Raw genomic sequence first — 26095 nt, forward strand, 5'->3', positions numbered from 1 at the left:
ATGGGGGTTTTCATCCGGGTAAAGTTTGGGTTTTCGTTGTTTTTTCCACAACACTTTCCCGCATCAACAGCAGGGTTGGTCGTTTCCTGGGATTTCTCCGGTGCGCTCCGGATGTGTCGACGTCTCAGCTGCTGTCGTCACAAATTATGCAATTTACAGTTGATTTGAGGATGAATGAGAAGAAATATACAGGATAAAAAAATACCACGTTATTCTATTACTGATAGAAATGTGTGAGTTGAGCCTGTTTGAGAGCAAAACTGACTGACTGCACATTTTCTGTTGGATATTGTGGGATTTTTAATCTGAGCTGATTGGTTTTCAGGTACTTTCCACAGCTTGGAGTTTACCTCCCTCCTCATCTCGGCTTTCACTTTGAAGTCTGAAGAGTGCTGTGAAAAAATAAATAAAAAATACCCTCCAAAAAATTAAACCTTGGCTTAAGGACAGACATTAGATGGGCTTCTTTATGTTTTTACTTTCTGGTTGCTGGTTGCAGTTACACATTTGAATAAGTTGTAGAAACCTGTGAAGTTTGATTGAAAATGAAAGCGGACAGATTTGCTTAAGCAGTATTTCTACTCGCGTGCCAACATGACTCCAGAGCTCCCTTGATATGCTGTTTTAAAGTAAAAATAACGCTCCTCAGCTATAGGTGGATCTCAGAATCATTAAATTATTTGCACAGTACCTGCAAAACTAATATAAGGTAATCTTAATTTTGTATAAAGTTATTAAATGTTCATTAATTCACCTGCCACTGTAGCATATGATACAGTCGGTGTGACGCTAATCACCCAGGGCTTTTTAAAAAGCTAATATAGGCATAGATGGTTGTGTGTTAAAATCCCAGCAGATCAGCAATTCTCAACCTACTCGGACTTCAATGTCCATGCCACGTTCTAAGTCACTTAAACCTCCTTCCTTCCTCTTCCTGGTGCGCATCTTAAACTTCCTGCTAGTCATCTTTAGATGCGTTGCTGCCACATGATTAGCTGATTTTCATTTTGCCTCTACAATCAAACAAGTGAATTGATGTGCCAAGGTGGCCAGGGCAGCTGTGGCTACAAACTCAGCTCTCCACCGTCAGGGTGTGAATGTGGTGTAAAGCTCTTTGGGGTCTCTGGATTTGCTCCCCGGGCGCCGCACATGGCAGCCCACTGCTCCCCAAGGGGATGGGTTAAATGCAGAAAGCAAATTTCATTGTAATGTATGTTTCAAGGGCAATAAAGACGATGTTACTATAAAACGCTTTACAAGTAAGCCATTTCCCATTATTTAAGGGTCAGGCCATGTTTTCCATGAAAAGCCGTATACATGACCACAAATTATAACCAATTTTATTGCCCAGCCAATCAGGACGCAGGGCTGGAGTTTCATAGATGTGACTTAGTGGAGAAGCGACCGTGACGTGAGACTGTTTTGATTCAGACAACAATGGCGGCTCGCATCGAGGAAGCAAGCGTTAACATTGATGCTGCTATTTCTTCCGTGTTGTCCAATCTATCTGATATTGTTTCAATAAAAGAACATCAGAGAACGGCTCTGAATGCTTTTGTTGGTGGAAACCATGTTTTCACCCTTCTCCCGACCGGATTTGGCAAGTTTTGTTTTCCGGGGTGCGCCCGTGGCGGAGCGGTTAGCGATTAGCGCTAACCATATTAGGGGGCCTTTAGTCCTCGACGCGGTCGGCCCGGAATCGACTCCGACCCGTGGCGCTTTGCCGCCTGTCTTCCCCCCTCTTCCTGTCAGCTCACTGTCAATAAAACACGTTCCACTAGAGCCGCAAATACATTTAATAAAAAAAGCTCCCGCGTCGCTCTCACAGCGTCACGGGTTAGCTTCGGTGTGAGTGGTTGAAATAGCACGTCGATAAAGATGACAGACAAGTGGCTTATCCAATCATATGCAAGGATTTTTGATAATGCCCAGTCTTCAAAAAAGGCAATTCCTATGGAGATGTCCCAGATGGATGTGAGTGAAGCTAGGCGGAGTGAAATACATCTGGCTACACTGCAAAAAGAGAACTAAAAACAAGTCAAATTTTCTTAAAATGAATGTATTTACCCTTGATTTGAGCAGGTAAATAAGATTATCTGCCAATGGAATGAGTATTTTTACCCTTAAAATAAGATAATTAGATATCCTGCACTTGAAATAAGATGATGGAGATGAATTGTTCCTATTTTAAGTGCTAAAATCTTATTCCATTGGCAGAGAGTCTTATTTTCCTGCTCAAATCAAGGGCAAATGCATTCATTTCAAGAAAATTGTACTTGTTTTTAAGTTCTATTTTTGCAGTGTAGGGTCAGGTTAGGCCAGGGCAGCTGTGGCTACACACTCAGCTCACCACCGTCAGGGTGTGAATGTGGTGTAAAGCGCTTTGGGGTTGCTGGACTTGATAAAACGCTTTACAAGTAAAAGCCATTTATCATTATTTAAGGGTCAGGCCATGTTTTCCATGAAAAGCCATCTGACTTTATGTATACATGACCTACAAATTATAAACAATAGTCAACTGTCTCGCACCGTTTCAAAGCGTGGGATAATAGGGGATTGCTGAGAGTCATCAATGAGTCAGCATTCATCAGCAAAGCAAAACCTATAAATAAATCAGCTGTGCCAAACTGGAGGTTTTATTAACATGTTCAACAAAAACAGAAAAACAAAATGAAATGCGCTTGGATTGTTATTCCAGTTAAAACACGGCGCTGAGTTACATCAGAGTGGATTAGGGTGCCGTGGTCTTCCTTTGTACAGGAGATGAATGCAGTGATTTGTGAGCCAAGGCTTTGGTCTGAGCCTGCGTCGCCCCTGATTGCTTCAGAAACAGATAATTATCCACCTGGCAGCGACCAGCAGCCCCGCTGTTTGTCCGTCCGAGTCTGAATGTCTGCTCTGCTGCATCCAGGCTCAGTCCCTTGTTTGGGTCTGAGAACGGGGCTTTCTTCAGAGAGAGCGCCTCATTAGCTGCTTGGAGAAAGTCTTGTACAAGGAGTCGGACTGGACCCAAAGCCAAAAAGACTCCCTGAAGCCGCCAAATCTGTGCAAAGTAGACAAAAATCCTGTTATACGACAATGTAACACGCTTTTAGACAAACAGGTGGCTAATGCCATGTGGTTCTGGGATGAGATGTTTCAGTAAAACATTGCTCTGTCATTGGGTCAATGTAATATATAAGTGGGGATATAAGACCCATAAAGATCTCCTGACAGACGTGAGACTTGAAGATAAGGGCTGTCAAAAAACTGCATATTTCAAAAACAACAACATTTCAATATATAAAACAGTTTAAAATATAATTTAGACCACAAATCCATATGGAAAGTTCAGACAACTAAGTAGCAGCAATTTTACGCTCCATTTAAATGGTTCTTTAGAAAGATCTGTCAATGATGTGGGAAGACTGTTCCATGTCTTTGATCCTCTGTATAATACACTAAACATGTGTTTGAGTTGTGCGAGAGTAAGGAGGCCTGATAAGACAACTACTACGAGTTGGATACTGGTGAAATTCATCATTAAAAGTAAAAATATTACAAAAGTGCTGAGGAAGTAACTTTTTTTATAGAGCTATAAACGAATAGAGCTATTTGAAGTTGATTCACTTGGTAAACACAAAGGATACTTGCCTGAGCAAACCGTGGTTGTGAGGGGTGTCTACGATTTACACAAAATATTAGCCTTAAAGCTCGCTTCTGAAGTCGAAAAACAGATTCCAGTTTAGTTGGGTGGTAGTCACCCAACTAAACTGGAATCTACAGTAGCTTAGAGCTTATTAACAAGACACAGAAGAAGTTACTGCCGCCATCTTTACCTTCTGTGCTCTGTTGTGTCTCTGCTTTCTCCTCTCAAACCCCCAGTCGGTTGTGGCGGTGGGTCGTTCTGTTTCTGCTGGAGGTTTCTTCCTGTTTTGGGGGAGTTTTCCTTTCCACTGTTGCTATGCGCATGCTTGGTATGATGGATGGCGACAAAGTCACCGACACAATGCTTAACTCGATTCAGTTGCCGTCACACATGCTCATCCAGGTGGAGGGATTGCTGCAAGTCAGTGAATAAATGCAATCAGCCAGAAAATGTTTTACCAATTTGAATTATAAACAGAACTTGACTGCCGTTAGTCAATAGCTACAATCAAATTGATCATGCGTCTGTCAGTATGACTTGATTAAACTGACTGAATATTCCTGTATATAAACTGGATGTTTTTTGGATTGAGATGACATTTATTGTTGAATCTGTGCTATATACGTTCTTACATCCATCACTACTTTCATTAAAAAGTTGATGTGTCAGCTCCGCGAGATCATGGATCAGTGTGAATACATAAGAAGGCTAAAAGACATTGTAAATGCTGGAAACGTGTTCAAAATGGGTCTTTTCGCTAAACAGCAACCCCAAGAACGCATAGACTAACAAGGGCTGACCTTTTGGAGTGCTTGAAACTCAATCTAATAGAAAAGCTGCTGAGGGGCATTAAATATGCTGTTTCTGAGGGAACATTAAGAAATAAATGTCATCCCACTGTTCATATGTGCCTAATGTGAAGCTTTCAAATAAACAGCATTTCTATAACTAAATATTAATTCAGCCGCACAGGAAAGTTGTGTCTTTTAGTATTCTTTAATTTCTGAATGTGTGAGTTTTAGAGGGGGAAATTGCATAAAGTATATTAAATAAGTCTCCTTTTCTGTTGAGCGATAACAAAAAGTGATTCTGGTCCGCGTGTTTGTTGCCCAGGACCGGCTGGTTAAGCTTATCTGGACCGAACACCCACGGGTGGGCGTGTTCCACAGAGCCAGAGAGAGCGGGGGTTCCCTCAGCCGGAGGCAGCGCGCATGCGTGATTCACCGCTCCCTCTCTCGGCTTTTCTCCCGCACGCGCTGGCAGCTCAGAGTCAGAGTGTGGCAGCGCGCGCTGGTTGTGGAAGCAGCCGCGGGAAACGGGACGGGATCAGGAATATTTATGTTTTTGCTGTTTTTGGCTCGTTTTAGGGGTTGAAACAGGGAGGAAAGGCGACGCTTTCATTGCGGTACGTCTATCTGGTGTTTTTTTAAACAAAGCTTTTTATGTTATTTAAAAACAATAATGTTTGGTGACATTGACTGCGCAATTTATATTTGATGCATTTACTGGCTTATTTAATAGCAATAATTGTAATCAATGAAGCCCATCTTTTATGTTTTTAAAATACGCCCCGCTTTGTGTGTTTTAGTCTGCAGAAGTGTAACTTATTTTAAGTTATTAGCCTTTCCCCCCATTTTCCCTTTAGTTTTACCAGCCTTTTTGTTGCATGTTATTATGATGATAAATAATTATCTTTTACTGACGCAATATTTTTTTTAAACTAGTATCTTTTTAAATTAGTATCTTTCCACACCATTACTTCTTTGTAACAGGGGCGTTTTTACAATCTTGAAACACTGGGGGCCCAGCCCAGGAACTTATTTCTATACATTCGGCCAGAGCCGGACCTACATGATCCGGTGTCCTAGGGCAAGAGTTAATATGGGGACCCCCTGTCTAGCAAAATAAAAAAAAGTAAAAATAATAATAATAACCAGAAAACAATATAAATACTCTTATCATGAAATAAAAACCCTGTAAATAAGTGATTAATTTATAATAATAGTAGAAAATATACATAAAGTAATCAACATCAAAATTAAATAACCACACATTTTGCACACAATAACTCTATATAACATACATTTACACTGCACAATACCTATACACAGAACTAATTAAGATAGCTAAATACAAAAGATAAATAAATAACTGTTTACATGCAAAACTGTGTACAAAAAAAAAGCATTTTACAGATGCCACTACCTCACCGCTGTATGAATTTGGTATTATCATATGTAGTAATATTACGAAGGCATTGCTTTATATTTGAATCTGTGAGCTTTAGCCACTTTGGAGGTAATATCAACCACTAGTTTTAATTAATTTTATTGAAGGTGGAGGCTGTTTTTCTGGTTTGTGGTGTCCTCTGGAGGCCATGGCACCAACATTTGCTTATATTGCCTTATGGGCCGGCCAGCTCTGCTTTAGGCACAATTGTTACATACTTCAGTGGTGTTTACCTTTTGTCTGGGATTTTCTAACATGAGTTCAAGAAGAATTTGTAAAAATGGATAAATGTTATTTTTCTAGACTCTATGTCCTGTTTTATTGTCTAAATCCAGAGCTGTAGTACCAGTGCGTGTATGTGGGGTTTACCTCCAAGGGGGAAGATTGAGTCTGGGAATAAGTTGGGTTGGCTAATTGATATTTTTAGTGACTAGCTACTATTACTAATCAAAAGTGATAATTAATTCACAATTAATTGCACCGTTTGACACATCCTAGAAACGTGTTCCTTGAAAAGGGTCATCAGGACAGAAAGATGAAATGAGGTAAAAATCCTCAGAAGTGAGTTTTATATGCATGGCAGCCATGTTGGATTTTGAGCCCAGGGTTGATAAGCAGCGTCAGACTTTCCCACTTTTAACTTCCAGTTTTAAGAAATCGTTCTTTAAATCTTTACAACTCTTAACTTGAAAATTAAAACGTTAGGTAGCTGGAACTTGTGATTCAATTACACCCTTCAGGAACCCAGACTGCAAATGGATCTGAATGTTTTTGTTTCATTTAGTTGTTTTCGTAAAATAATGTGATATGTTTTCAAATGTCTGTGTGGATGGTGGTAGGTGGAAACTTATATACTGAGATAGTGGTTGGCATAAAACGTTTAAGAACCTTTCTTAAGCCTTTATGGCTCTCCTTTGTTCAGTCATTAGACTAAGGCAGTAATTAAAGTAATAAAAGTCTAATTTATTTCCTCGGGTCTTTGTCAGATTGATTCTGAAAACATGATTTATTATTTAATAATGTGACTGAATGGGAGATTTAAACAAAGAAGACAGCTGCTCTGTTCTGTCTGCTCAGCTGTGAACCGCGTCTAGATCACAGCGTTCTAGAAGCTGAAACACCTGATGATGAAACGCAGCGTTTGGCCCAATTCTTTCACAATAAAAGTCTCTATGTTCATCCTTCCTTCCTTTATTCCTTTCTTTTTTCCTTCCTTCCTTCATACTTTCTTTTTTCCTTCCTCCTTCCTGGCTCCGCCTCCTTCCTTCTTCCGACTTCGAGCAACCCAACCAGCCATCCTTCCCATTCGAGCACCCAACCAGCCGGCCTCCTCCGGCCGGCCGGCGCGGCCCCTTCCTTCTTTCCTTCCTTCCGGAAGTCTTCCGACCGCCTTTTTGCCGGCCGGCTGCCGGCGGCAGGTCAGTCAGGAAGGCGGTCATGCCTTCGGGCGTTGGCCGTCCGGCCGGTCAGGCCTTCCTGGCTGAGCAAGCCAAGTCGGCCTTCCTTCCGTCCTTCCTTCCTTCCGCATACCGCCTCCTCCTTCAGCAGGCAGCATCATAATTCCTGCCTGCAGCCGCCTCCACTTTCTTTCTTTCTTCCTTCCTTCCATCCTTCCTTCCATTCTTTCTTTCTTTCTTCCTTCCTTCCTTCCATCCTTCCTTCCATTCTTTCTTTCTTTCTTCCTTCCTTCCATCCTTCCTTCCATTCTTCCTTCCTTCCTTCCTTCTATCAAGCCAATCTTCCTTCCTTCCGTCCTTCCTTCCGTCCTTCCTTCCTTCCTTCCTTCCTTCATTCATTCATTCATTCATTCATTCATTAATTCCTTCCTTCCATCCTTCCTTCCATTCTTTCTTTCTTTCTTCCTTCCTTCCATCCTTCCTTCCATTCTTTCTTTCTTTCTTTCTTTCTTTCTTCCTTCCTTCCTTCCCTCTATCAATCAAACCATCCTTCCTTCCTTTCTTCGATCCATCCTTCCTTTCTTCTATCAATCCACCCATCCCTCCTTCCTCCCTTCATTTATTCGTTCTTTCCATCCTTCCTTCTTTCCATCCTTCCTTCTATCAATCCATCCTTCCTTCCTTCCTTCCTTCCTTCCTTCCTTCCATTCTTCCTTCCATCATTCATTGATTCTTTCCTTCCATCATTCGTTAATTCTTTCTTTCCTTCCTTCCTTCCTTCCTTCCTTCCTTCCATTCTTCCTTCCTTCATTCATTCATTCCTTCCATCCTTCCTTCCTACAGTCAACGTTTCTGTTATTTCTCTTTCTAAAACCATTCTAGAAATGAACTCTAGAAACAGGAATCCATCTTAATAATAAACAGAAATCGTAGAAGTTGTCGTGTTTAAGATGCAGTAGAAGCCGTCGTGTGTTTTCTCTGACCTTTAGCGTGAACTTATTCCTCTGCCAGAGTTGTCGGGCGGTCTACGTTTGTCTCTGACAGACGAGCTCGTCTCCTACCCTGAGCGAACACAAAGTCGTTGTTTTGTCCTCATTGGCTGAAAGACATCGTCTGGCTCTGGGACCTCTGAGCGTTTTCCTGACTCCTCGGACTCCGAGTTCATTTTTCCAGCCCGCTTCTTCTCAAAGAGGCAGACCAATAATCGCCTTCTAGTGAGAAGGATAAAGTGTTCTGGCCATGGCAGCGGTTCCATCGGGGGGGACATTTTAGAAAGGGGACGTCTGTCCCCGTCTCCACAGTTACCCCAGGGCTGCTCAGTCAGCTCCTTTGCTCAGCTCGACCTCTCCTGGCTGAGTGACGAGGCGGTGGTCGACCCGTCTGCCTCTGCTGGAGAACAGGCCAGAGAAAAGGGATTAACACCTTTCATCTGGTCCATCTCAGCCTCAGAACGTCGTCAAACAGGCAGCTGGGGGGTCTGCCTGGTTCCCCTCCAGCTGGGGGGGCTGCCTGGTTCCCCTCTAGCGGGGGGGTCCGGCTTCCACCCTCAGAGCTTCGTGGACGCCGGCGTTTGCTGAGGTTGCTTGAAATGAGACGGATGCTTTCTCCTCCAGGCCTGGAGCACGTCTGCCGCTCTCCTGGCTCCTCAGGCTGAAGAGTTTGTTGCTAAGAACAGATTTAATGTGGAGCTTTTCTGCTGCTGGGTCTTCATGGACGGGGGAGAAGCTCATTCTGATGGTTGGGTCGACTCTTGGTTGTCCACCAGGACCATGATGTGGAGAACTTAACTGTTGTTGAAGACAATTACCTGAATGATTATTTATTTTAAGAAATCACAGGATTGATTGTGATGCTGATTCTGGTCCTGCTTGGTCCACTTTTGCTGGTTCTCCAGTCAGTTCTTGGATAAGTTAGATGTTTTTATTTTATTTTAGGGTTTTTACAGCTGGTTTCTGAATGGTCTCCTTAATAGTCATTGTTTAAATTTATACATTGTTTTTCTTTCTTTCTTTTTTTCCCTTTTTTTTCTTTTTTTTCTCCTTTTTTTCTTTTTTTCCCCTTTTTTCCTTTTTTCCCCCTTTTTTTCTTTTTTTCCTTGTTTCCCTTTTTTTCCTTTTTTTCTCCTTTTTTTCTTCTATTTTTTCCTTTTTCCCTTTTTTTCCTTTTTTTTCCTTTTTTCCTTTTTTTTTCTTTTTTTAAAAAACACATAAAAAAAGAAAACAAATCTACATTGTTTTCATTTCCTTTCAAACCCATTATTTTTGTCATATATTTTGTCTGTCTTTGTTCATTTAACTTTATTACTCCTATTGTAGAGGTTTAATCCTGGTGAGACCGCAAAAAAAGGTGCTATTTCTTACGCTGTTATTCTCCGAGCCAACGTTACTGTTTCCACTTGAAGTGTCCATGTAATTGAAATAAAATTCACTCCACAACTTCTTGTAATGAAAACTGAAGTTTAGTGTTCTTCTTAAAGCTTACAAAACGTGCATGAATTAACAAAAATATCCTATAATCAAAATAAAAGGGTTTAAAGTCCGTCATAAAGTTGAAGAGCAACAGGTAAGAAGACTGTTTGCTTCCACAGTTCCTTGCGATCTGCCAACAAAAAGCGCGAGCTACGGAAGCCGGCTCGACAGTCCTTAAAGCGACAGTACACATTTTTAATCCAAAAATCCAAGTAACCTCATAACATGAATTCTTATTCTTTTAACCTTGTATCTATAATATTTATCATTTTAATCATAAAATATATCTATCCATGAAATTAGAAATTCAAATTAAATTATTATCTGTCTTTTTAAGCATTTTTAAACGATTTCTATTTATTTAAACTAAAAGTCCACTTTGGCCGCTACATATCCGGCCCCTAATTGCTTTCTATCCTAGAAACAATTACAAAACAACAAAAAAAAATAATGCTTAACAGTCCTTTTCATTCTGCTTCTTGAAGCAGGCAGAGTTTGGTGATCGGCCGCTCAAGTTCGTTCGTCTTCGTCTTGACTCGGACCTTGCGGACGATTCCCTGCTCATCCATAACGATCTTCACAATTCTGCCCATCAGCCATGATCCTCGGGGGGCTGATTCGTCGACGATCAAGACTACGTCTCCTTGGCTGAAGTTACGCGTTGGATGGTTCCATTTCTGTCTTTTCTGGAGTTGAGGCAGGTATTCTCTGGTCCAGCGTTTCCAGAACAGATCGCTCATGTACTGGACTTGCCTCCATCTCTTGCGTGCATAAGCATCGTCCTCGTCGAAGACTCCCGGTGGTAGATTGGGGTTAGTCTTGAGCAAGAGTAAGTGTTGTGGGGTAAGAGCTTCTAGATCATGAATGTCATTGGATGGCGTAGTGATAGGCCTACTATTCAAAATGGCTTCACATTCGCAGAAGAACGTTTGAAGACCTTCCTCGTTCAAGCTTTGTTCTCTCAAGGTAGCATTCATGATCTTCCTAATTGAACGAATCATCCTTTCCCACACTCCTCCGTGGTGGGATCCGGATGGTGGATTGAACAACCACTTGATGTCGCGTTGAAGCATGCTGTTCTCTATCTGTGCAGCATTCCACTCCTTTATTGCCTTCTTCAGCTCATGGTCAGCTCCGACAAAGTTGGTCCCGTTGTCAGATCTCATTTCCTTCACCTGGCCCCTTCTTGCGATGAAGCGACGTAAAGCTTGAATAAAGGAGTCGGTTTCCAATGATGTTGCCATTTCGATGTGGACCGCACGACATGCAAGGCAGGTGAATATCACCCCGTATCTTTTGACAGACACTCTTCCCCGCTTGACGATAAATGGCCCGAACAGATCCACACCAGTTCTGGTGAAGGGTGGTTCATTAGGCAGAACTCGGTTTCTTGGTAAGTCTGCCATCATTTGTGTACCTGGTGCACCATGTTGTCTTCGACAGGTAGCACACCGAGACAGCATTCTTCGAATTGACGAGGGAGCATCGATGATCCAGTACCTTTGGCGCACGTGAGACAGGACATGATTACGTCCACTGTGCCCTAGGCACTCGTGTGCATCCTGGAGAATCAAGTCTGCCACGTGATGGTTCTTGGGGATGATCATTGGATGCTTGGCTTCGGCTGGCATGGATGCTCGGCGGAGCCTCCCTCCAACGCGAAGGATCCCCTCTTCAAGCTGTGGATTGAGTTTGAAAATTTGACTACTCTTACTGACGGAGTCCTTCCTTTGGAGTACAGATATCTCCTTTTTGAAGCTATTGTTTTGGCAATGACCAATGATGTCGATTTCCGCTTTTTGTAAGTCATCCACAGTAAGGTAAGTATGTTTGAGACTCCTTTTGTAGCTCAGCATCTCCTTGTTCAACTGTTGTTCATCACTGCACAATCCTTTCAACTCCTTTCTCTTCCTAGACAGATTCAACAGGGTGTGCTTGATTCGTGTGAACCACGCTACAGCCTTCTTGAGCCGTATCCATGAAGAGAAGTAGTGGATTAATTGCTGCATGGTATCAGTGCTTTCTACTGTGGTAGCATTAACCAGTATACCTTTCTTCACCTCAGGATCCTCAGCCATGAGCTCTTCTTGATGTTCGGGGTTGACTGGCCACTCCCCTTCTGATTTACATAGGAAGCCAGGTCCAGCAATCCAGACGTCGTTCTTCATGAAGGCGCTCACCCTTTGACCCCTTGAAGCGCAATCAGCAGGATTCAACTGAGTGTTGACATAGCTCCATTGATGCACGTTTGATGCTTGCAGGATAATGGCGATCCTGTTTGCAACAAAGGTCTTAAACCTGATGTTCTCATTGGCTAAGTACTTGAGTACGGCAGTACTGTCCGTCCAAAACTTGGATTCTGTCAGTGGCAACTGAAGCTCCTTTTTCAGCATAACGTCCACTTTCACAGCTAAGGCAGCCGCCGTTAGCTCCAACCGCGGGATGGTAGTTGGTTTCAGAGGGGCAACCCTCGCCTTCCCCAAGACGAATGAACAGTGTACTTGGTTACTGCTATTCTTCTGGACTAAATATGTGACAGTACCGTAGCCAGTTTCACATGCGTCACAAAAGTGATGCAATTGAGCCTGCACAGCTTTGCCGAATTCAGGTGGCTTGAAGCATCGAATTACTCCAAAGTCAGTGAGCTGTTTGAGTTCTTCAGTCCACTTGGTCCATTGTTGTGCGAGATGTTCTGGCACGGTGTCATCCCAGCCTGTTCTTTGTCTACACAATTCTTGCAGGATGTTTCTTGCAGGTAATATGACTGGCGACAACATTCCGAGCGGATCGTAGACTGAGCTCATTGTTGACAGGATTCCTCTCCTGGTAAGAGGCTTCTGCTCGATGTTGACTTGAAATTTGAATTGATCTGACCGGATGCACCACTGTACTCCCAAGGCTCTCTTGATGACGAGTGAGTCCTGGTCGAGATCGAGATCTTTGACTTCCGTCGCTCGGTCTTCAAGTGGAATGGTTAACAGAACATTTCGACTATTGGTCGTCCATTTTGTGAGTCTAAAGCCTCCTGTTTGACAGATGGCTGTCAAGTCGTGCAGTAACTTGATGGCTTCCTGTTCTGAGTTGACAGATTTTAGACAATCGTCGACGTAAAAATTGTTCAACACTGTTTCCACAGCTGTTGCATCAAATGTACTCCTGTTGTCTTCGGCACACCTTCTCAGCGCATAGCTCGCGCAGCTGGGTGAGGAGGTGGCTCCGAACAAGTGCACCTCCATTCTGTATTCCTGCAGCTCCCCCGATAGGTCCCCATCAGGCCACCATAAAAACCTGAGAAGGTCCGCGTCTTCAGGTGGGACCTTGACCTGGTGGAACATGGACTCCACATCAGCCATGACTGCGATTGGCTCCTGACGAAATCGCGTTAAGACACCAACCAGGCTGCTGGTCATGTCAGGGCCTTGCAGTAGCTGCTCATTTAGCGTGGTTCCTTGATATGAAGCGCCGCAGTCGAATACCACTCGAAGTTTGTGCTTCTTGGGGTGATAGACGGCATGATGTGGAATAAACCACACCTTTCCATCACACCTTTTCAATTCTTCATCTGGGACTTTGACAGCGTATCCCTTGCTGATCACTTGGTTCATGAAGCTGACATATTCCTCTCGGAATGTCTGACTTTTCTGAAGCTTCTTTTTCATGTTGAGCGCTCGTTGCTCTATCATTGCTCTATTGTTAGGCATTTTCACGTCTTTGTTCTTCAACGGCAAACCGATAGAGTAGTGACCGTTGATCAGCTTTGTGGATGTGGTAACTCTGTCCATAAACAGTCGATCTTCCTTTGACATCTCAAGCTGCTCTTCTCGAGCATTTTCGGGAAAATCATATTTGAATTGTTGCGTCCACAAGTCGTCAAGTCGAGCCACCGATATCCGGTTCATTTGGATTTGTGGGTGTCCCTCCTTTGACCAGCTTCGGATGCTTTCACGCAATGGCCCATTCACTGTCCACCCCAAGACAGTACGAACCGCATACGGACCATTTTTCACGCTGCGGATTACCTCTTCTGGCTCCAAAGCCTTTGCGACGTCAGTCCCAATCAGAAGATCGATATCCGCCTTGATTGATGGAATTCGCACACCTCGTAGGTGTGGCCACCTATCCACGTCTTCTTGAGTTGGAATGTTCTCCTGACTAGCAGGTATGGCCTTTTGTGTGAATACACCATTGAGCTCGACAAAGTCTTTACCGTCCAGACTGCTGACTTCTAGATCTGGTAGCACTTTGCATGAGACGGCCTTCTGGTCTCCCATGGTGGTAAGTAGGATTTTAACATTTGTTCCTTGCAAGTTAAGGTTGTTAGCTAGCTTGTTAGTGCAAAAGGAGGCGTTGCTGCCTGGATCCAGGAACGCATAGCAAGTCAGCACCTTGGCACCTTTCTTTGCCTTCACTCTCACTGGAACAATGGCAAGGACGGTTCCTGTACCCCCGGCCCCAGTCTGAGAGCAAGTTTCTCCAGCATCCACAAATCCACTGATCACAGTTTGTTCTTCCTGTGAAGACTTCTCCTTTTGTTCCTCCCGTGAAGCATTTTCTTTCTGTAAATCTTTAGGTTTCTGCTTTATGTGTAACAGTGTAGGGTGTTTAGCTGAACACAACTCACAGCTCCTTTTTTCTTCACAACTACTGCTCATGTGTCCTCCGATAAGACAGCTGAAGCAGAGTCCCTTGCTTTTTAGGAATTCCAACTTTTCTTTGTGCAACTTTTTTTGAAGTTTCCTGCACTGTTCCATCGTATGATCACCCTGACAGAAGATACAAGGTTTCACGAAAGCCATGTTCATGTTTGGTTTCTTCTCTTTAACTTGCTTGCTGTCAGCACCAGCAACATGTTTCACTGCTTTCTGCTCTTTAGCTTCAGTGGCTAACGCTGTGATGTTTTTCTTGACAACTGGCTTTTCAGGTTGGCGCTTAGTCTGACCTGAGATTTCACCAAACACTGGGTGCGCTGCCATTTCAGCCTGTTTGGTAACAAATGACACCACATCTTCAAACTTTGTTCGACGATCTTTTTTCTGAATGTCAATGGCGACACTCCTGAATTTCTCCCTCAGCCTGTAAGGGAGCTTGGAGATGACTGTGCGCATGTTCGCGGCGATCTCCATCTCATCCAAGTACTCCAAGTCTGACATTGCGTTGTTGCAATTAGTCAAAAAAAGAGCATATGCTTCAAGTGCTTTAGCGTCATCTGACTTTATAGTAGGCCAATTTAGAGCCTTGTCAAGGTATGCCATTGAGATCTTGTATTTGTCACCAAAGCGCTCCTTTAATAATTTCTTAGCTTCAGAATAACCCTGATCTGGGTCCATGTGAAAACAACTGCGCACTAAGTCATTAGGCTGACCGCTTGTGTGCTGTTCCAAATAGTAAAGCCGATCTATGCTGTGTTCAGTTTTGCTCTCTATGCGATGCTCGAAAGCTCTCATGAAGAGACAGTATTCCATTGGATCTCCTTTAAACACTGGAATGTTCGGTGATGGCAATGTAGATAGCTTTTGTTGCTTTATTAAGCTCTCAGTTATTTCGTTTTGGCGTTGCATGACAGAAACTAGGTTATCTGCATTTGCTGAATTGCCCTTTGAAGTGACATGCACTTGTCTTGATGCAGGCACTGGTCGTGTAGCAGACGCTGGTCGTGCAAGAAACACTGGCTGTGCAACAGGCACTGCATTGACAGCTATTCCACTATGGCTGTGTTGAGATACATTGCTAGCCCCACTATTCCTATTGTAGCTGACATGTTGTCTCTGAGTAGCCATCAGTGACTCCACTCTACTGCCTTTAAAGCCTCGTGACACACGTGAGCCTTCTTCATACTTTCTTAGCACGGCTAATTTTGCATCTGACTCATCAAGCTCTGCTTGCAATTCCAATTCTTCTTTTGCAGCTTTGAGCTGTCGCTCCTGTTCCTTAAGTTTTAGCTCCTGTTCCTCCAGAGCTCTTTTTTGTTTCAATGTAGCTGATTTATTTAACAAGGTAACTTGCTCTAATTCAGCTTTTAGCCGTTCAGCATAAACTGCTGACATCACAGTAGCAGAGGAGACAGACCTAGCTTTTTTACTCCTTCTGGATGTAGCTGAAGCGCTATCTTCAGGATTCACTTCATTGTTCACATTTTTTGACTCTTCTATGCGAAGCATTGCATCCTTTATCCATGAATTAACTTCTTGCACAAAATTACTGTGCTCATCGTATCTTGGCTGAAACCAATCGCTTTGATCTGCCTTCATGTTCTCTAAACATCCAAGCTGGCTGTACAGATCTTTGACATCGGCATTTATTTTACTGAACTCTTCTATCAGCTCTTCATACTTGTTTAACATTTCCTGCGTTATGATTTCCACGTTTGCATCATCGTCCATTAAAGCAAGCATTATATTTCTTTTCTCAGTCAATTTGCCTAGCTTGGCTCTTCTGGAGCTGATTCTTGTTTGCAAATTATTTTCCAATGACGCTTGTGTTGGTTTAACCAAACGTTTTTCCCCCGGAGGGCTTACCGTCTTTCCTTCTTCATCTGTCATGATGCCTTTTTTAACGTTAGTCCCTCGGTAAGTCTTCTTTCCACCTTCAGAAAGCCTCTCTAACGTTTGTAATCCAATGTCAAGCAAGTCTTCTTACTAATATAGAGGTTTAATCCTGGTGAGACCGCAAAAAAAAGGTGCTATTTCTTACGCTGTTATTCTCCGAGCCAACGTTACTGTTTCCACTTGAAGTGTCCATGTAATTGAAATAAAATTCACTCCACAACTTCTTGTAATGAAAACTGAAGTTTAGTGTTCTTCTTAAAGCTTACAAAACGTGCATGAATTAACAAAAATATCCTATAATCAAAATAAAAGGGTTTAAAGTCCGTCATAAAGTTGAAGAGCAACAGGTAAGAAGACTGTTTGCTTCCACAGTTCCTTGCGATCTGCCAACAAAAAGCGCGAGCTACGGAAGCCGGCTCGACAGTCCTTAAAGCGACAGTACACATTTTTAATCCAAAAATCCAAGTAACCTCATAACATGAATTCTTATTCTTTTAACCTTGTATCTATAATATTTATCATTTTAATCATAAAATATATCTATCCATGAAATTAGAAATTCAAATTAAATTATTATCTGTCTTTTTAAGCATTTTTAAACGATTTCTATTTATTTAAACTAAAAGTCCACTTTGGCCGCTACACCTATCAGTAATTCAGCTTTTGCTCTCCAGCACTTTGATGCAGCTAGTCATTTAAAAAGTGAAATCTAGATGAAGATGACATAGAAAGTGTATGAACTCAAGGCAGCATTTCTTGAAAAAGATGTTATTTTTGGACAAATGTTTGGATTCCCTTTGATTTTTGTTAGATACGTTCTGCGTAGTTGAACCGGCGACTTTAATATTTTACTGTTCTTGGTGATGCTGTAAAAACTCTAATCGTTAAATAAGTCAGCGGGTAGCAGCTTCTTCACCTTCCTGATGAAGCCTGTTAGTTATGTTATTAACCATATTTTTAAGGACAGTTTTTGTGTTTATGGGGCATTTACAGCCACACAGTGATACTTTTAGCGTAACTTTTATCAGCATCGTGATAATCCCACGATACGCGGTGATGAAACGTGATGTCCGTGTCGCCCACTCTCGTTTCCATGGCGTCCTGCTGGGTTCCTGCAGAAGCGTCTCCACCCAGAGAGGACGCTGGCTCAGGGTTTCTGGACCAGGCCTCTGAGTCTCCTCAGCCCCAAACGCCGCCCGCCATCCTCCGCCTGAGCGGGGCGTCTGCACATCTGTCAGCGCCGCAGAGAGCGTGGGAGCTGTCAGGCTGCCGAGCGACAAGCGGCCGCCCTGAACGCCCAAAGAGAGAGAGAGAGGAGCGGCGTGGAAGCTGGCCGTGACTCACCATCAGTCTGCCTCCTGCAGCTTTAAGGCGCCACAGCCGCTCCCCCTGAAGACGGCTGCTGGGTTCTCACTGCTTTTTGTCTTCATACACAGCAAATACATGCATTTACATCCCTGAAGGCAAACTCTGGTTTGGCCCCAAGCATAGAAACATGGGCAGTTCTAGACGGGGGGCAACAGGGGCCACCGCCCCTGTAGAGCAAGTCAGGGCCCCTGTGCTGAAGACATGATACTGAATTAATTTCTCATGAGGATATGTGCAGAAATCATAACTGGTTGGTCCCTTTGGCCCATTTCATTTTTATTTTAGTAATAATTTAGTAAAATTAGTTTCACTTTTAGCTCCAGCCGTATGGAGACAGCTTCATGGTTTTCAACCTGCATTTCCAGAGACACAACTGGCTCTTTGGCTCATTTAATATATGAAACAATTACATTTTGCTCAGTCTTTTCTGGGTTATTTCTTTATTTCAGTGAACCCATTAAAAAAAAAAAAAAAACTGGCCCCACCAGTAAATCTGGTCTAGAACTGCCACTGAATAGAAACATTGAGAATATTCATGTCTAGATGTTCACAGCTGGAAAACAAAGCCAGCAAAGAGGATCTCTGGGCCTTTTCTGAACATTTAATTATTAATTTTATGCTTTTACTAAAAATTCTCCTCATAAGCTTCCTGGGTGTTAATAAGCGACTTTAAATCTGGTGTAATCGGCCGAATTAACCTGCACCAGAACTGGAAGTTCCTGCTGATAAAACCTTTGTAAAAAGGCTCATATTTAAACTCTTTACTGGTATTTTAGAGGCTCAGTCTTTTATCTGAGTGATTGATTTTCCTCTACAGGCTAGAAAACACGCCAACCAACCAACAACAGGTGATTCCTGCCTAAAACGTCCTCTGGCTGCTCATGTTCTGCCGTTCTCAGCGGAAGCGTTTATTGTTACGCATCATTTCAGGTTTTAGTCTCCAGCTCTGGAACAACGTGTAACTTCTCTCTACGCCGCTGATAATAGAACCATAAAACTCTGGAATGATGGTTTTACTCTAAGGAACCTCATGTTTGTGTGGTCCCCAGGTGAGCCAGGGGCCCTGATTGGCCTCCGGCGGCGTCGTGTCGGATCAGTAAGCGATCCTCTGTGCCTCGCAGGAGAGGTCAGACAGATTTGTAGTGTCAATATTTGTCCCTGTTTTGTTTCTCAAACAGGTTCCTCAGTGCCTGAGTGCGCCGCTGTTTGTTGTGCTGTACTCGCTCACCTCTCGCCATGTTGGCCGATCAGTTTACAGGGCGAGCAGCGGTTGCCTCATTACGCCCACGGGGAAGCAACGTCCACATTTAGACCAAACACGAAGGAATAACACGTGGAAATGCCTCGTTTCTGATTTTATTACCCAAGTTTCTTAAAACAGTGAAGTTCCTTTAGTTTTAGTGTATTATATGTTGATGCTTGCATGCCTGTTTCTTGTCACCTGTATTTTAATGCTTAATAAACTTTCCAGGCCTGCAGCATGTCTAAAATAAAGCTGAATTAACAGTGTAGGGGTGGTGATAGTTAAAAAAAGGAAGTTATTCAAGCGAAACAATCAAAGAGGAGCATAGAAACTTAAACTTCTCGTCAAATGTGAGAGAAAATGTTGCAGATTGGACCAGATTTACACGTTTGCCCTCCGTTGTGTAGGATATTATTCCTCAGGGTGAAGGGAGGACTGTAGAGGACAGCTGTCAGTGCAGCTTTGACCTTTTCAATCAAACGTGTCGTCGCCATTCATCCCGTCCTCCAGGAGGCAGTGGCGCCGCTGTGTGCCCCCCCCCCGGGGAGCAGTCTGGGACTAAGGGTCTTGCTCAGGGACCCAGAGTGGCAGTCTGTGGGATTCAAACCGAGGAACTTGCTGACTTCCCAGGATGCGAGTGTCCTGCTGGAGTGACGGAGGTGCGGGGTTCTTTTGGAGCCCCACTGGGCTCAGAGGCTTCACACATTGGGAACGTTCTGGATCAGGAGAGGGAGGTGGACCAGAACCAGAACCAGGATCCAGAAAGCACAGGAAGCAGGACTGACGGTGAAATAAGCCCAAAACACAAAGAGCAGAGCCCAGAAGCTCAGAGCAGAGGCCCCATAAATGGCGACAATGACCCAAATCCACAGATCACCATCACCTCTGGGGGGTTTGGTGTCTGGTCGCCTGCACTTCATCACGTCTTCGCCTCGATTAGGAACAGTTTCTATTCTGGTTCAAAAGTCCAAACTCCAAAACTAGAGTTTGGACTTTTAAACTCTGCGGAGTTAAATTTTATCCCCGGCTCGCTGCGTGTCATTGACCAACGCTCTGTGGCTGGACTCTCCTGGGGGAACCGTGGATCTGGGTCCTCCTGTCGGTGCTCCTGCCTCCTGCCGCGTTGAGGTCGACGGACGCTTCGATTGTAACCGGGTCGAGTGGCGAGGTGGCTGACGGCGTGAGTTTGGGTTCTCTGGATGAGTACGCTTTACTGTCACCGTGGATTTCCCAGCATGCATCTGAGGCCAGGGCCTCAGGACGCCGAGGGGTCCAGATGAATGCTGGGTTCTGGCTCTGGTGATGAGGTTCTAGGTCTTCTTTTGGTGCTTTTCTGCGTAATGGTTCCTTGTCATTGGTCCATTGTCCATTTGGCTTAGCCGGGGATTTCCTCTCTTTTTGTGATTTTTACGTATTTTAACCTGATTTCTGTCTTCATAGTTAATTTTATCCGGTTCTGTTGCTGCCGTGGATCACATGGTTTATTCATCTGTAGGGTAGCGCTGGGCAATAAATCCATTTTATCAATTTATTTGATTTTTTTTTTTTTTTATTTCTTTGCCAATGCTCTCTTTGGGCTTCCAAGAAAAGGTTGCAATGTTGAATGTTTGTTTAAGAAAACTATATTGTTAAAATAAAATACTGCAAGACGAGGCACACGTTAGCCTAAAGTTCCACATGTGAAGCCTTTTTCTTACATGTAAACTCAAATCTAGCTCCTCTTATAAAGCAGCTAGCAGCGAACATTTAGCTATATATTCATTGTTTACAGCAGCAGGGCGGCCATCTTGTTTTACCAGCATGTTTCACTGCTTGTTTTTAGCTGCACTTTGAAAATAGGTCAGCTCCCAGATTAAATTCATGAAATAAAAGCAGATTTAAAAAAAATTATTTCTCTAATTTGTTTTTAAGAAAGGAAAGGGGGAGAAAAAATCGATTTATCAGATTTGGTATAATAAAATTGTAGATTTTATTTTTAAGCCGCATCGCCCAGACCTACTGCAGGGTTACTTTTCCCTTGTTGTCATTTAGCGTCTTATGTTGGCCGGTTTGTTTTATTCTCTCGTTTTTATCTGAAATATCTCTTTTAGATGCTTTTTTTTGGCTCCTGACTTCCTCGTCACTTTAGTCTAAACTGTAGCTCTTTAGGTCTCTTTGCAGTCATTGTTGGTGGTTTTATGGATTTTTCTGTGGTCTGTTTACGTCTTTGCGGTTGTTTTATGGCCTTTTAATAATACTTTTGCCTCTTTTAGTCATTTTAAAAAAGGGTTTTGTGTTTATTCTGTGAAACTTTACAGTGATTTTGGCTCCTAATGTTTCCTCTTTTTTTAAGATTCCTGTAAATTATGACTAACCCACCCATCCAAAAACAAAGTCCCCGTCTGGATTTAACGAACCGAATGAATAACAGCCTCCCTCTGGATATCGCTGCATTGATCATTAACCCTGACTGACGCAGCGAGCAGCTTCCTCTGTCTTCAGGGGAAAACACGTTAGTCTGTTTCACAAAGCACTTCAGAAGACTGCTTAAACCACTAAAGCTGGGTTAAGAGTGGTCAGAGCCACTGGAAGGATAGAGAAACCAAACACCTGCAGAACCCGTGGCTAATTTCAATAGAAAAGCAAACAGCCGCGAACATTTTAAAACCATTGATTTCACTGCGAAAACGGAACTAAAAGTAAGTCAAATTTTCTTGAAATTAATGTATTTGTCCATGATTTAAGCAGGTAAATAAGACTATTTGCCAATGGAATAAGATTTTTGCACTTAAAATAAGAACAATTCATCTCCATCATCTCATTTCAAGGGCAGGATATCTAATTATCTTATTGTAGGGGTAAAAATACTCACTCCATTGGCAAATAGTCTTATTTACCTGCTTAAATCATGGAAAAATACATTAATTTCAAGAAAATTTGACTTACTTTTAGATCCCTTTTTGCAGTGTTGTGCAGATAATTGTTATAAAAAGCTTCAGTCTGCTAGAGAGAGTACAGATTGACTTCTAGGGCGATTCAGGAAGGCCGCGTGGTCCTGCTCCAGCAGCATGAAGCAATTTACCCATAATGCTTAGCGCCTGTGGAGGCAGCGCTGTAGTCTTTGGTCAGGTTTACCTTCAGCAACATTATGAGTCCCAGTTAACCCGGACAAACAGGACGATCCTTCTTCCCTGCTGGCATGGTCACATAGATGACAACAGATGACTACAGTACCCAGAATGCAGCTGCAATAGAGGTCCCTGGAGCATCAGACCCAGGTCTCCTGAGCAGGTCAGGGCCGCTATGGGCAGAAAAAAGGCCAAAGCTGACGGTTTTTCTGGGTTAACGTCGGCGCTGCCAGGCTGAGAACCTCCTCTGTTCGCTCTCCTTTGAAGACGGAGGGGATGAAAGCCGGAGACGGTGGAAACAGCCGCCGCTGTGATGCCAACGTGGCGACCCCGTTTTTTTGGTCGCGTGCCGCGTAGACAAACCCGTCATTGTTCGTCAGCCGGTCTGTTTCCACGGCAATCAGCGGGTCCGTGACCCGTAGCCACGGCAGCCGAGGCTCACGCTCCTCCTGCGCTCTGGACAGACGACGTTATACCGCCGCTGGTTTGGACGAGTGCAGAGGAAGAGCAGGTGGAGATGTAGAGGAGCTGGTAGGGAGGAGGAGGAGGAGGAGGAGGGAAGCTCCATGAATGTGGTGAAGGCTAGGACAGCAAGACAGGAGCCCTTTTCTACAAGGGAAACAACAATTTTAAGTCTTTTTCTCCACTTTTCTGGAAGAAAAGGGTACAAAATGTGAAATAAGCGGCACTTTCCACAGCTTCTTCTGGCTACTCAGATCATGTCTAAAAGTTAGATCTATCCATCTCCTTCCATCTAGCTCAGTTTCTGGGTTTGCAGATTCATGCATTGAAAGCCGAACTGCTTTCTGCTGTAAATTTATCGTTTTATTTGTGTTTTTAGTTCAAGTTGGTTTTTAAAAATGACTTACAATTCAGGATGTTTCAGTTTGAAACGTAATTTTATAAAATATGGAGGAATCCTGATTCAAACTGGGTCGTCGTCTCTACTGAGAAACCTCGTTTTCTTTTAGTTACTTTAAAGAGGTGTGTCCTGTTGTCATTTTTACCAGCAGCCTGATAGAAAGAGAAAGCGGGTTTGGATCTGTCAACCATCCTGAGGACAGCACTGTTTGACGGAGAGAAAACGGTCTTTTAGCTGACAGTAATTTAACCATCAACGTCACAGGAAGCTGAGGAAACCTGATATCTGGACGGCTCCTACAGACGAACAGCATCTTAAAGTCATTTCTGTAAAAACAGTGGAGAAAAGGGTGAGGCAGACACCCCGTCTACTTTTAATACTAGGCTTAAAACTTTCCTTTTTGACAAAGCTTATAGTTAGAGTGGCTCATGTTACCCTGAGCTACCTCTATAGTTATGCTGCTATAGGCTTAGGCTACTGGAGGATATCAGAATCTATATTTCTCACTCTGCTAATTTCTCCTACTGCTCTCCAATCTGCAGTGTTTGTTGTTATTTGAGCTTTTAACTTTTTGTCTCTCTTTCTTCTCTTCATAGAAGGTACACCTGGTCTGGCGTTCTGTTAGCTGTGACATCACCAGGGGAGGCAGATCATCCTCTACTACCATCTAACATAGAAAGTACTCCTGGGTCAATGTGAGCTTCTGTGCTTTCTGTGTCTCTGCTCTGTCTTCTCTAACATAGAAAGTACTCCTGGGTCAATGTGAGCTTCTGTGCTTTCTGTGTCTCTGCTCTGTCTTCTCTAAGCCCCAGTGGGTGGAGGCAGATGAGCGTTCACACTGAGCCTGGTTCTGGTTCTGCTGGAGGTTCTCCTCCCTGTTAAGGGGGAGTTTTCCTCTCCACTGTCGCTCCATGCATGCTCAGTATGAGGGATTGCTGCAAAGCCATCAACAATGCAGACGACTGTCCACTGTGGCTCTACGCTCTTTCGGGAGGAGTGAATGCTGCTTGGAGAGACTTGATGCAACCTGCTGGGTTTCCTTAGAGAGGAAACTTTCTGACCAACCTGGAGGATCTGATGGAGTCTGACTTTGGAAAGAGACTTGAGATGACATGTTTCATGAATTGGCTCTATATAGATAAAATTGAATTGAATTGAATTGCAAAAATCCAATTCATGCATCCTCCATTCTAATAACTCTCTGGGAATCACCTTGTTGGCGCTAAAGTCCTGTTTCCTGCCGGTCAGACTTTTATATTTGGCATTTTTCGTCGATCCAACCGAAGAAGGTCGCTTTGCTGGCTTAACGGATCGTCTCCTCTGTAAATGATCAGTCAAGAGGACAGAAAATAAGTGTAAAATGAATACTGAGAGGGCTCAGAAAGCCTTAAGAGTCTGGACGCTGGTTCTCACACACCGGGTGGTTCCGGTTGTTAGCGCGATTGAGCTGAAGATTTGATGGAAGAAGTCAGGCGACCGGTGATGAGAGATTAGGTTATGCAACGCTGTCGTCTTTAATTCATCGGCAGGAAGCGGATACGTCGGCCGACTTGTATCCGGAGCTTCACACGGCGATTTCTTCCTGCTGGAGTCTTAAATAGTTAAACCCGGTCCGTGTCGGACGTCGGCCATGTTTGGGCTTCCTGCCACTGCTCCACCCCCCTCGTCCAGGATAGAGTCAGCAGGGCAAACATTACCTCAGTGCAGAGTGTGATGGACACGTTCACACTCAGTTACACAGCAGAGCTATCCTGAAGGTCTGAGGCGGTGAGATGGTGGCTCAGCAGAGGAGGCAGCAGAGGAGGCAGCAGAGGAGGCGCTGCATGAATGCAGGCAGGAGATCAGGGACCTAACGGCTCGTTTACTCTCCTTTTCCCTCTGGGTGGTACTGAGCCTCAGGCTGAGAGATGTAGATGTGACGTCTCTGAGGTCTGGAGGAGAAGGAGGAGAAGATCTGAGGACCTCTGAGTCTGAGGAGGCCGAGGAACAGTGTTGGAAAATGTTGGTAGTTCATCCATCCATCCATCCATCCATCCATCCATCCTTCTTTACATTCATCCATCCATCCATCCATTCATCCATCCACCATCCATCCATCATCCATCCATCCTTAACAATCCATCCATCCATCCATCACCATCAAACAATCATCCAATCCATCCATCCAATCCATCCATCCATCCATCAACAATCCATCCATCCATCCATCCATCCATCCATTCATTACCCATCTATCCATCTGTCCATCCATCCTTCTTTCCATCATCCATCCATCCATTTATCCATCCATCTATCCATCTATCCTTCTTTACATCCATCCATCCAATCCATCCATCCATCCATCCATCCATCCATCCATCAACAATCCATCCATCCATCCATCCATCCATCCATCCATCCATCCATCCATCCATCCATTCATTACCCATCTATCCATCTGTCCATCCATCATTCTTTCCATCCTTCTTTACATCCATCCATCCTTCTTTACATCCATCCATCCTTCCATCCATCCATCTGTCCATCTGTCCATCCATCCTTCTTTCCATCCATCCATTAACAATCCATCCATCTATCATCCATCAACAATCTATCCATCCATCCAATCTGTCCATCCATCCATCCATCAACAATCCATCCATCCATCCATCCATTCATTACCCATCTATCCATCTGTCCATCCATCCTTCTTTCCATCATCCATCCATCCATTCATCCATCCATCTATCCATCTATCCTTCTTTACATCCATCCATCCAATCCATCCATCCATCCATCCATCCATCCATCCATCCATCCATCCATCCATCCATCCATCCATCCATTCATTACCCATCTATCCATCTGTCCATCCATCATTCTTTCCATCCATCTATCCATCCATCCTTCTTTACATCCATCCATCCATCCATCCATCCATCCTTCTTTACATCCATCCATCCATCCATCCTGTATTTATTCCCTGATTTCTACCTTTTTTTAATTCACGGTGATGTTTTTTTTTTTACGTATAGATTTAAAAAGATCAAACACTGGATTGAGAATTCTGGAAATTTCAGCCTGGAAATTAATGTAATTATGCAGGAAAACTGTGTAGAAGCATTTTTGGTGCATCAGTTTGTTTCACCAGCTTGCTCTGGTTTTTCTTTTGTTTGTTTTTGTTTTTTTACCATATGAAAATAAAAATATACTGCTTGATAATAGCCTTTCTAGCAGCTTCCATTCAACCAGCATCAAGGTTTCCAAAC

The 26095-nt window shown here is 43.5% G+C and overlaps 1 protein-coding gene across 4 annotated transcripts in view; it reads left to right on the plus strand.

Annotated features, from left to right (window-relative positions):
• The window catches only part of LOC105919280 (FH2 domain-containing protein 1), a 258923-nt gene that overhangs the window by 213872 nt on the left and 18956 nt on the right, over positions 1-26095 (plus strand). Inside the window, exon 1 of one of the 4 annotated variants that reach the window (XM_036146757.1) lies at positions 4761-5033. The exons of 1 other annotated variant lie outside the window; for it this stretch is intronic. The gene's annotated coding sequence lies outside the window, so the exon portion shown is untranslated. Of the gene's footprint in view, positions 1-4760; positions 5034-22790; positions 23197-23970; positions 24849-26095 lie in introns of those variants that run through there. 2 more of the 4 variants (XM_036146758.1, XM_036146759.1) reach the window with 2 other exon arrangements.

This window comes from Fundulus heteroclitus, chromosome 14 (assembly GCF_011125445.2).
Source record: "Fundulus heteroclitus isolate FHET01 chromosome 14, MU-UCD_Fhet_4.1, whole genome shotgun sequence".
NCBI lineage: Eukaryota > Metazoa > Chordata > Actinopteri > Cyprinodontiformes > Fundulidae > Fundulus > Fundulus heteroclitus.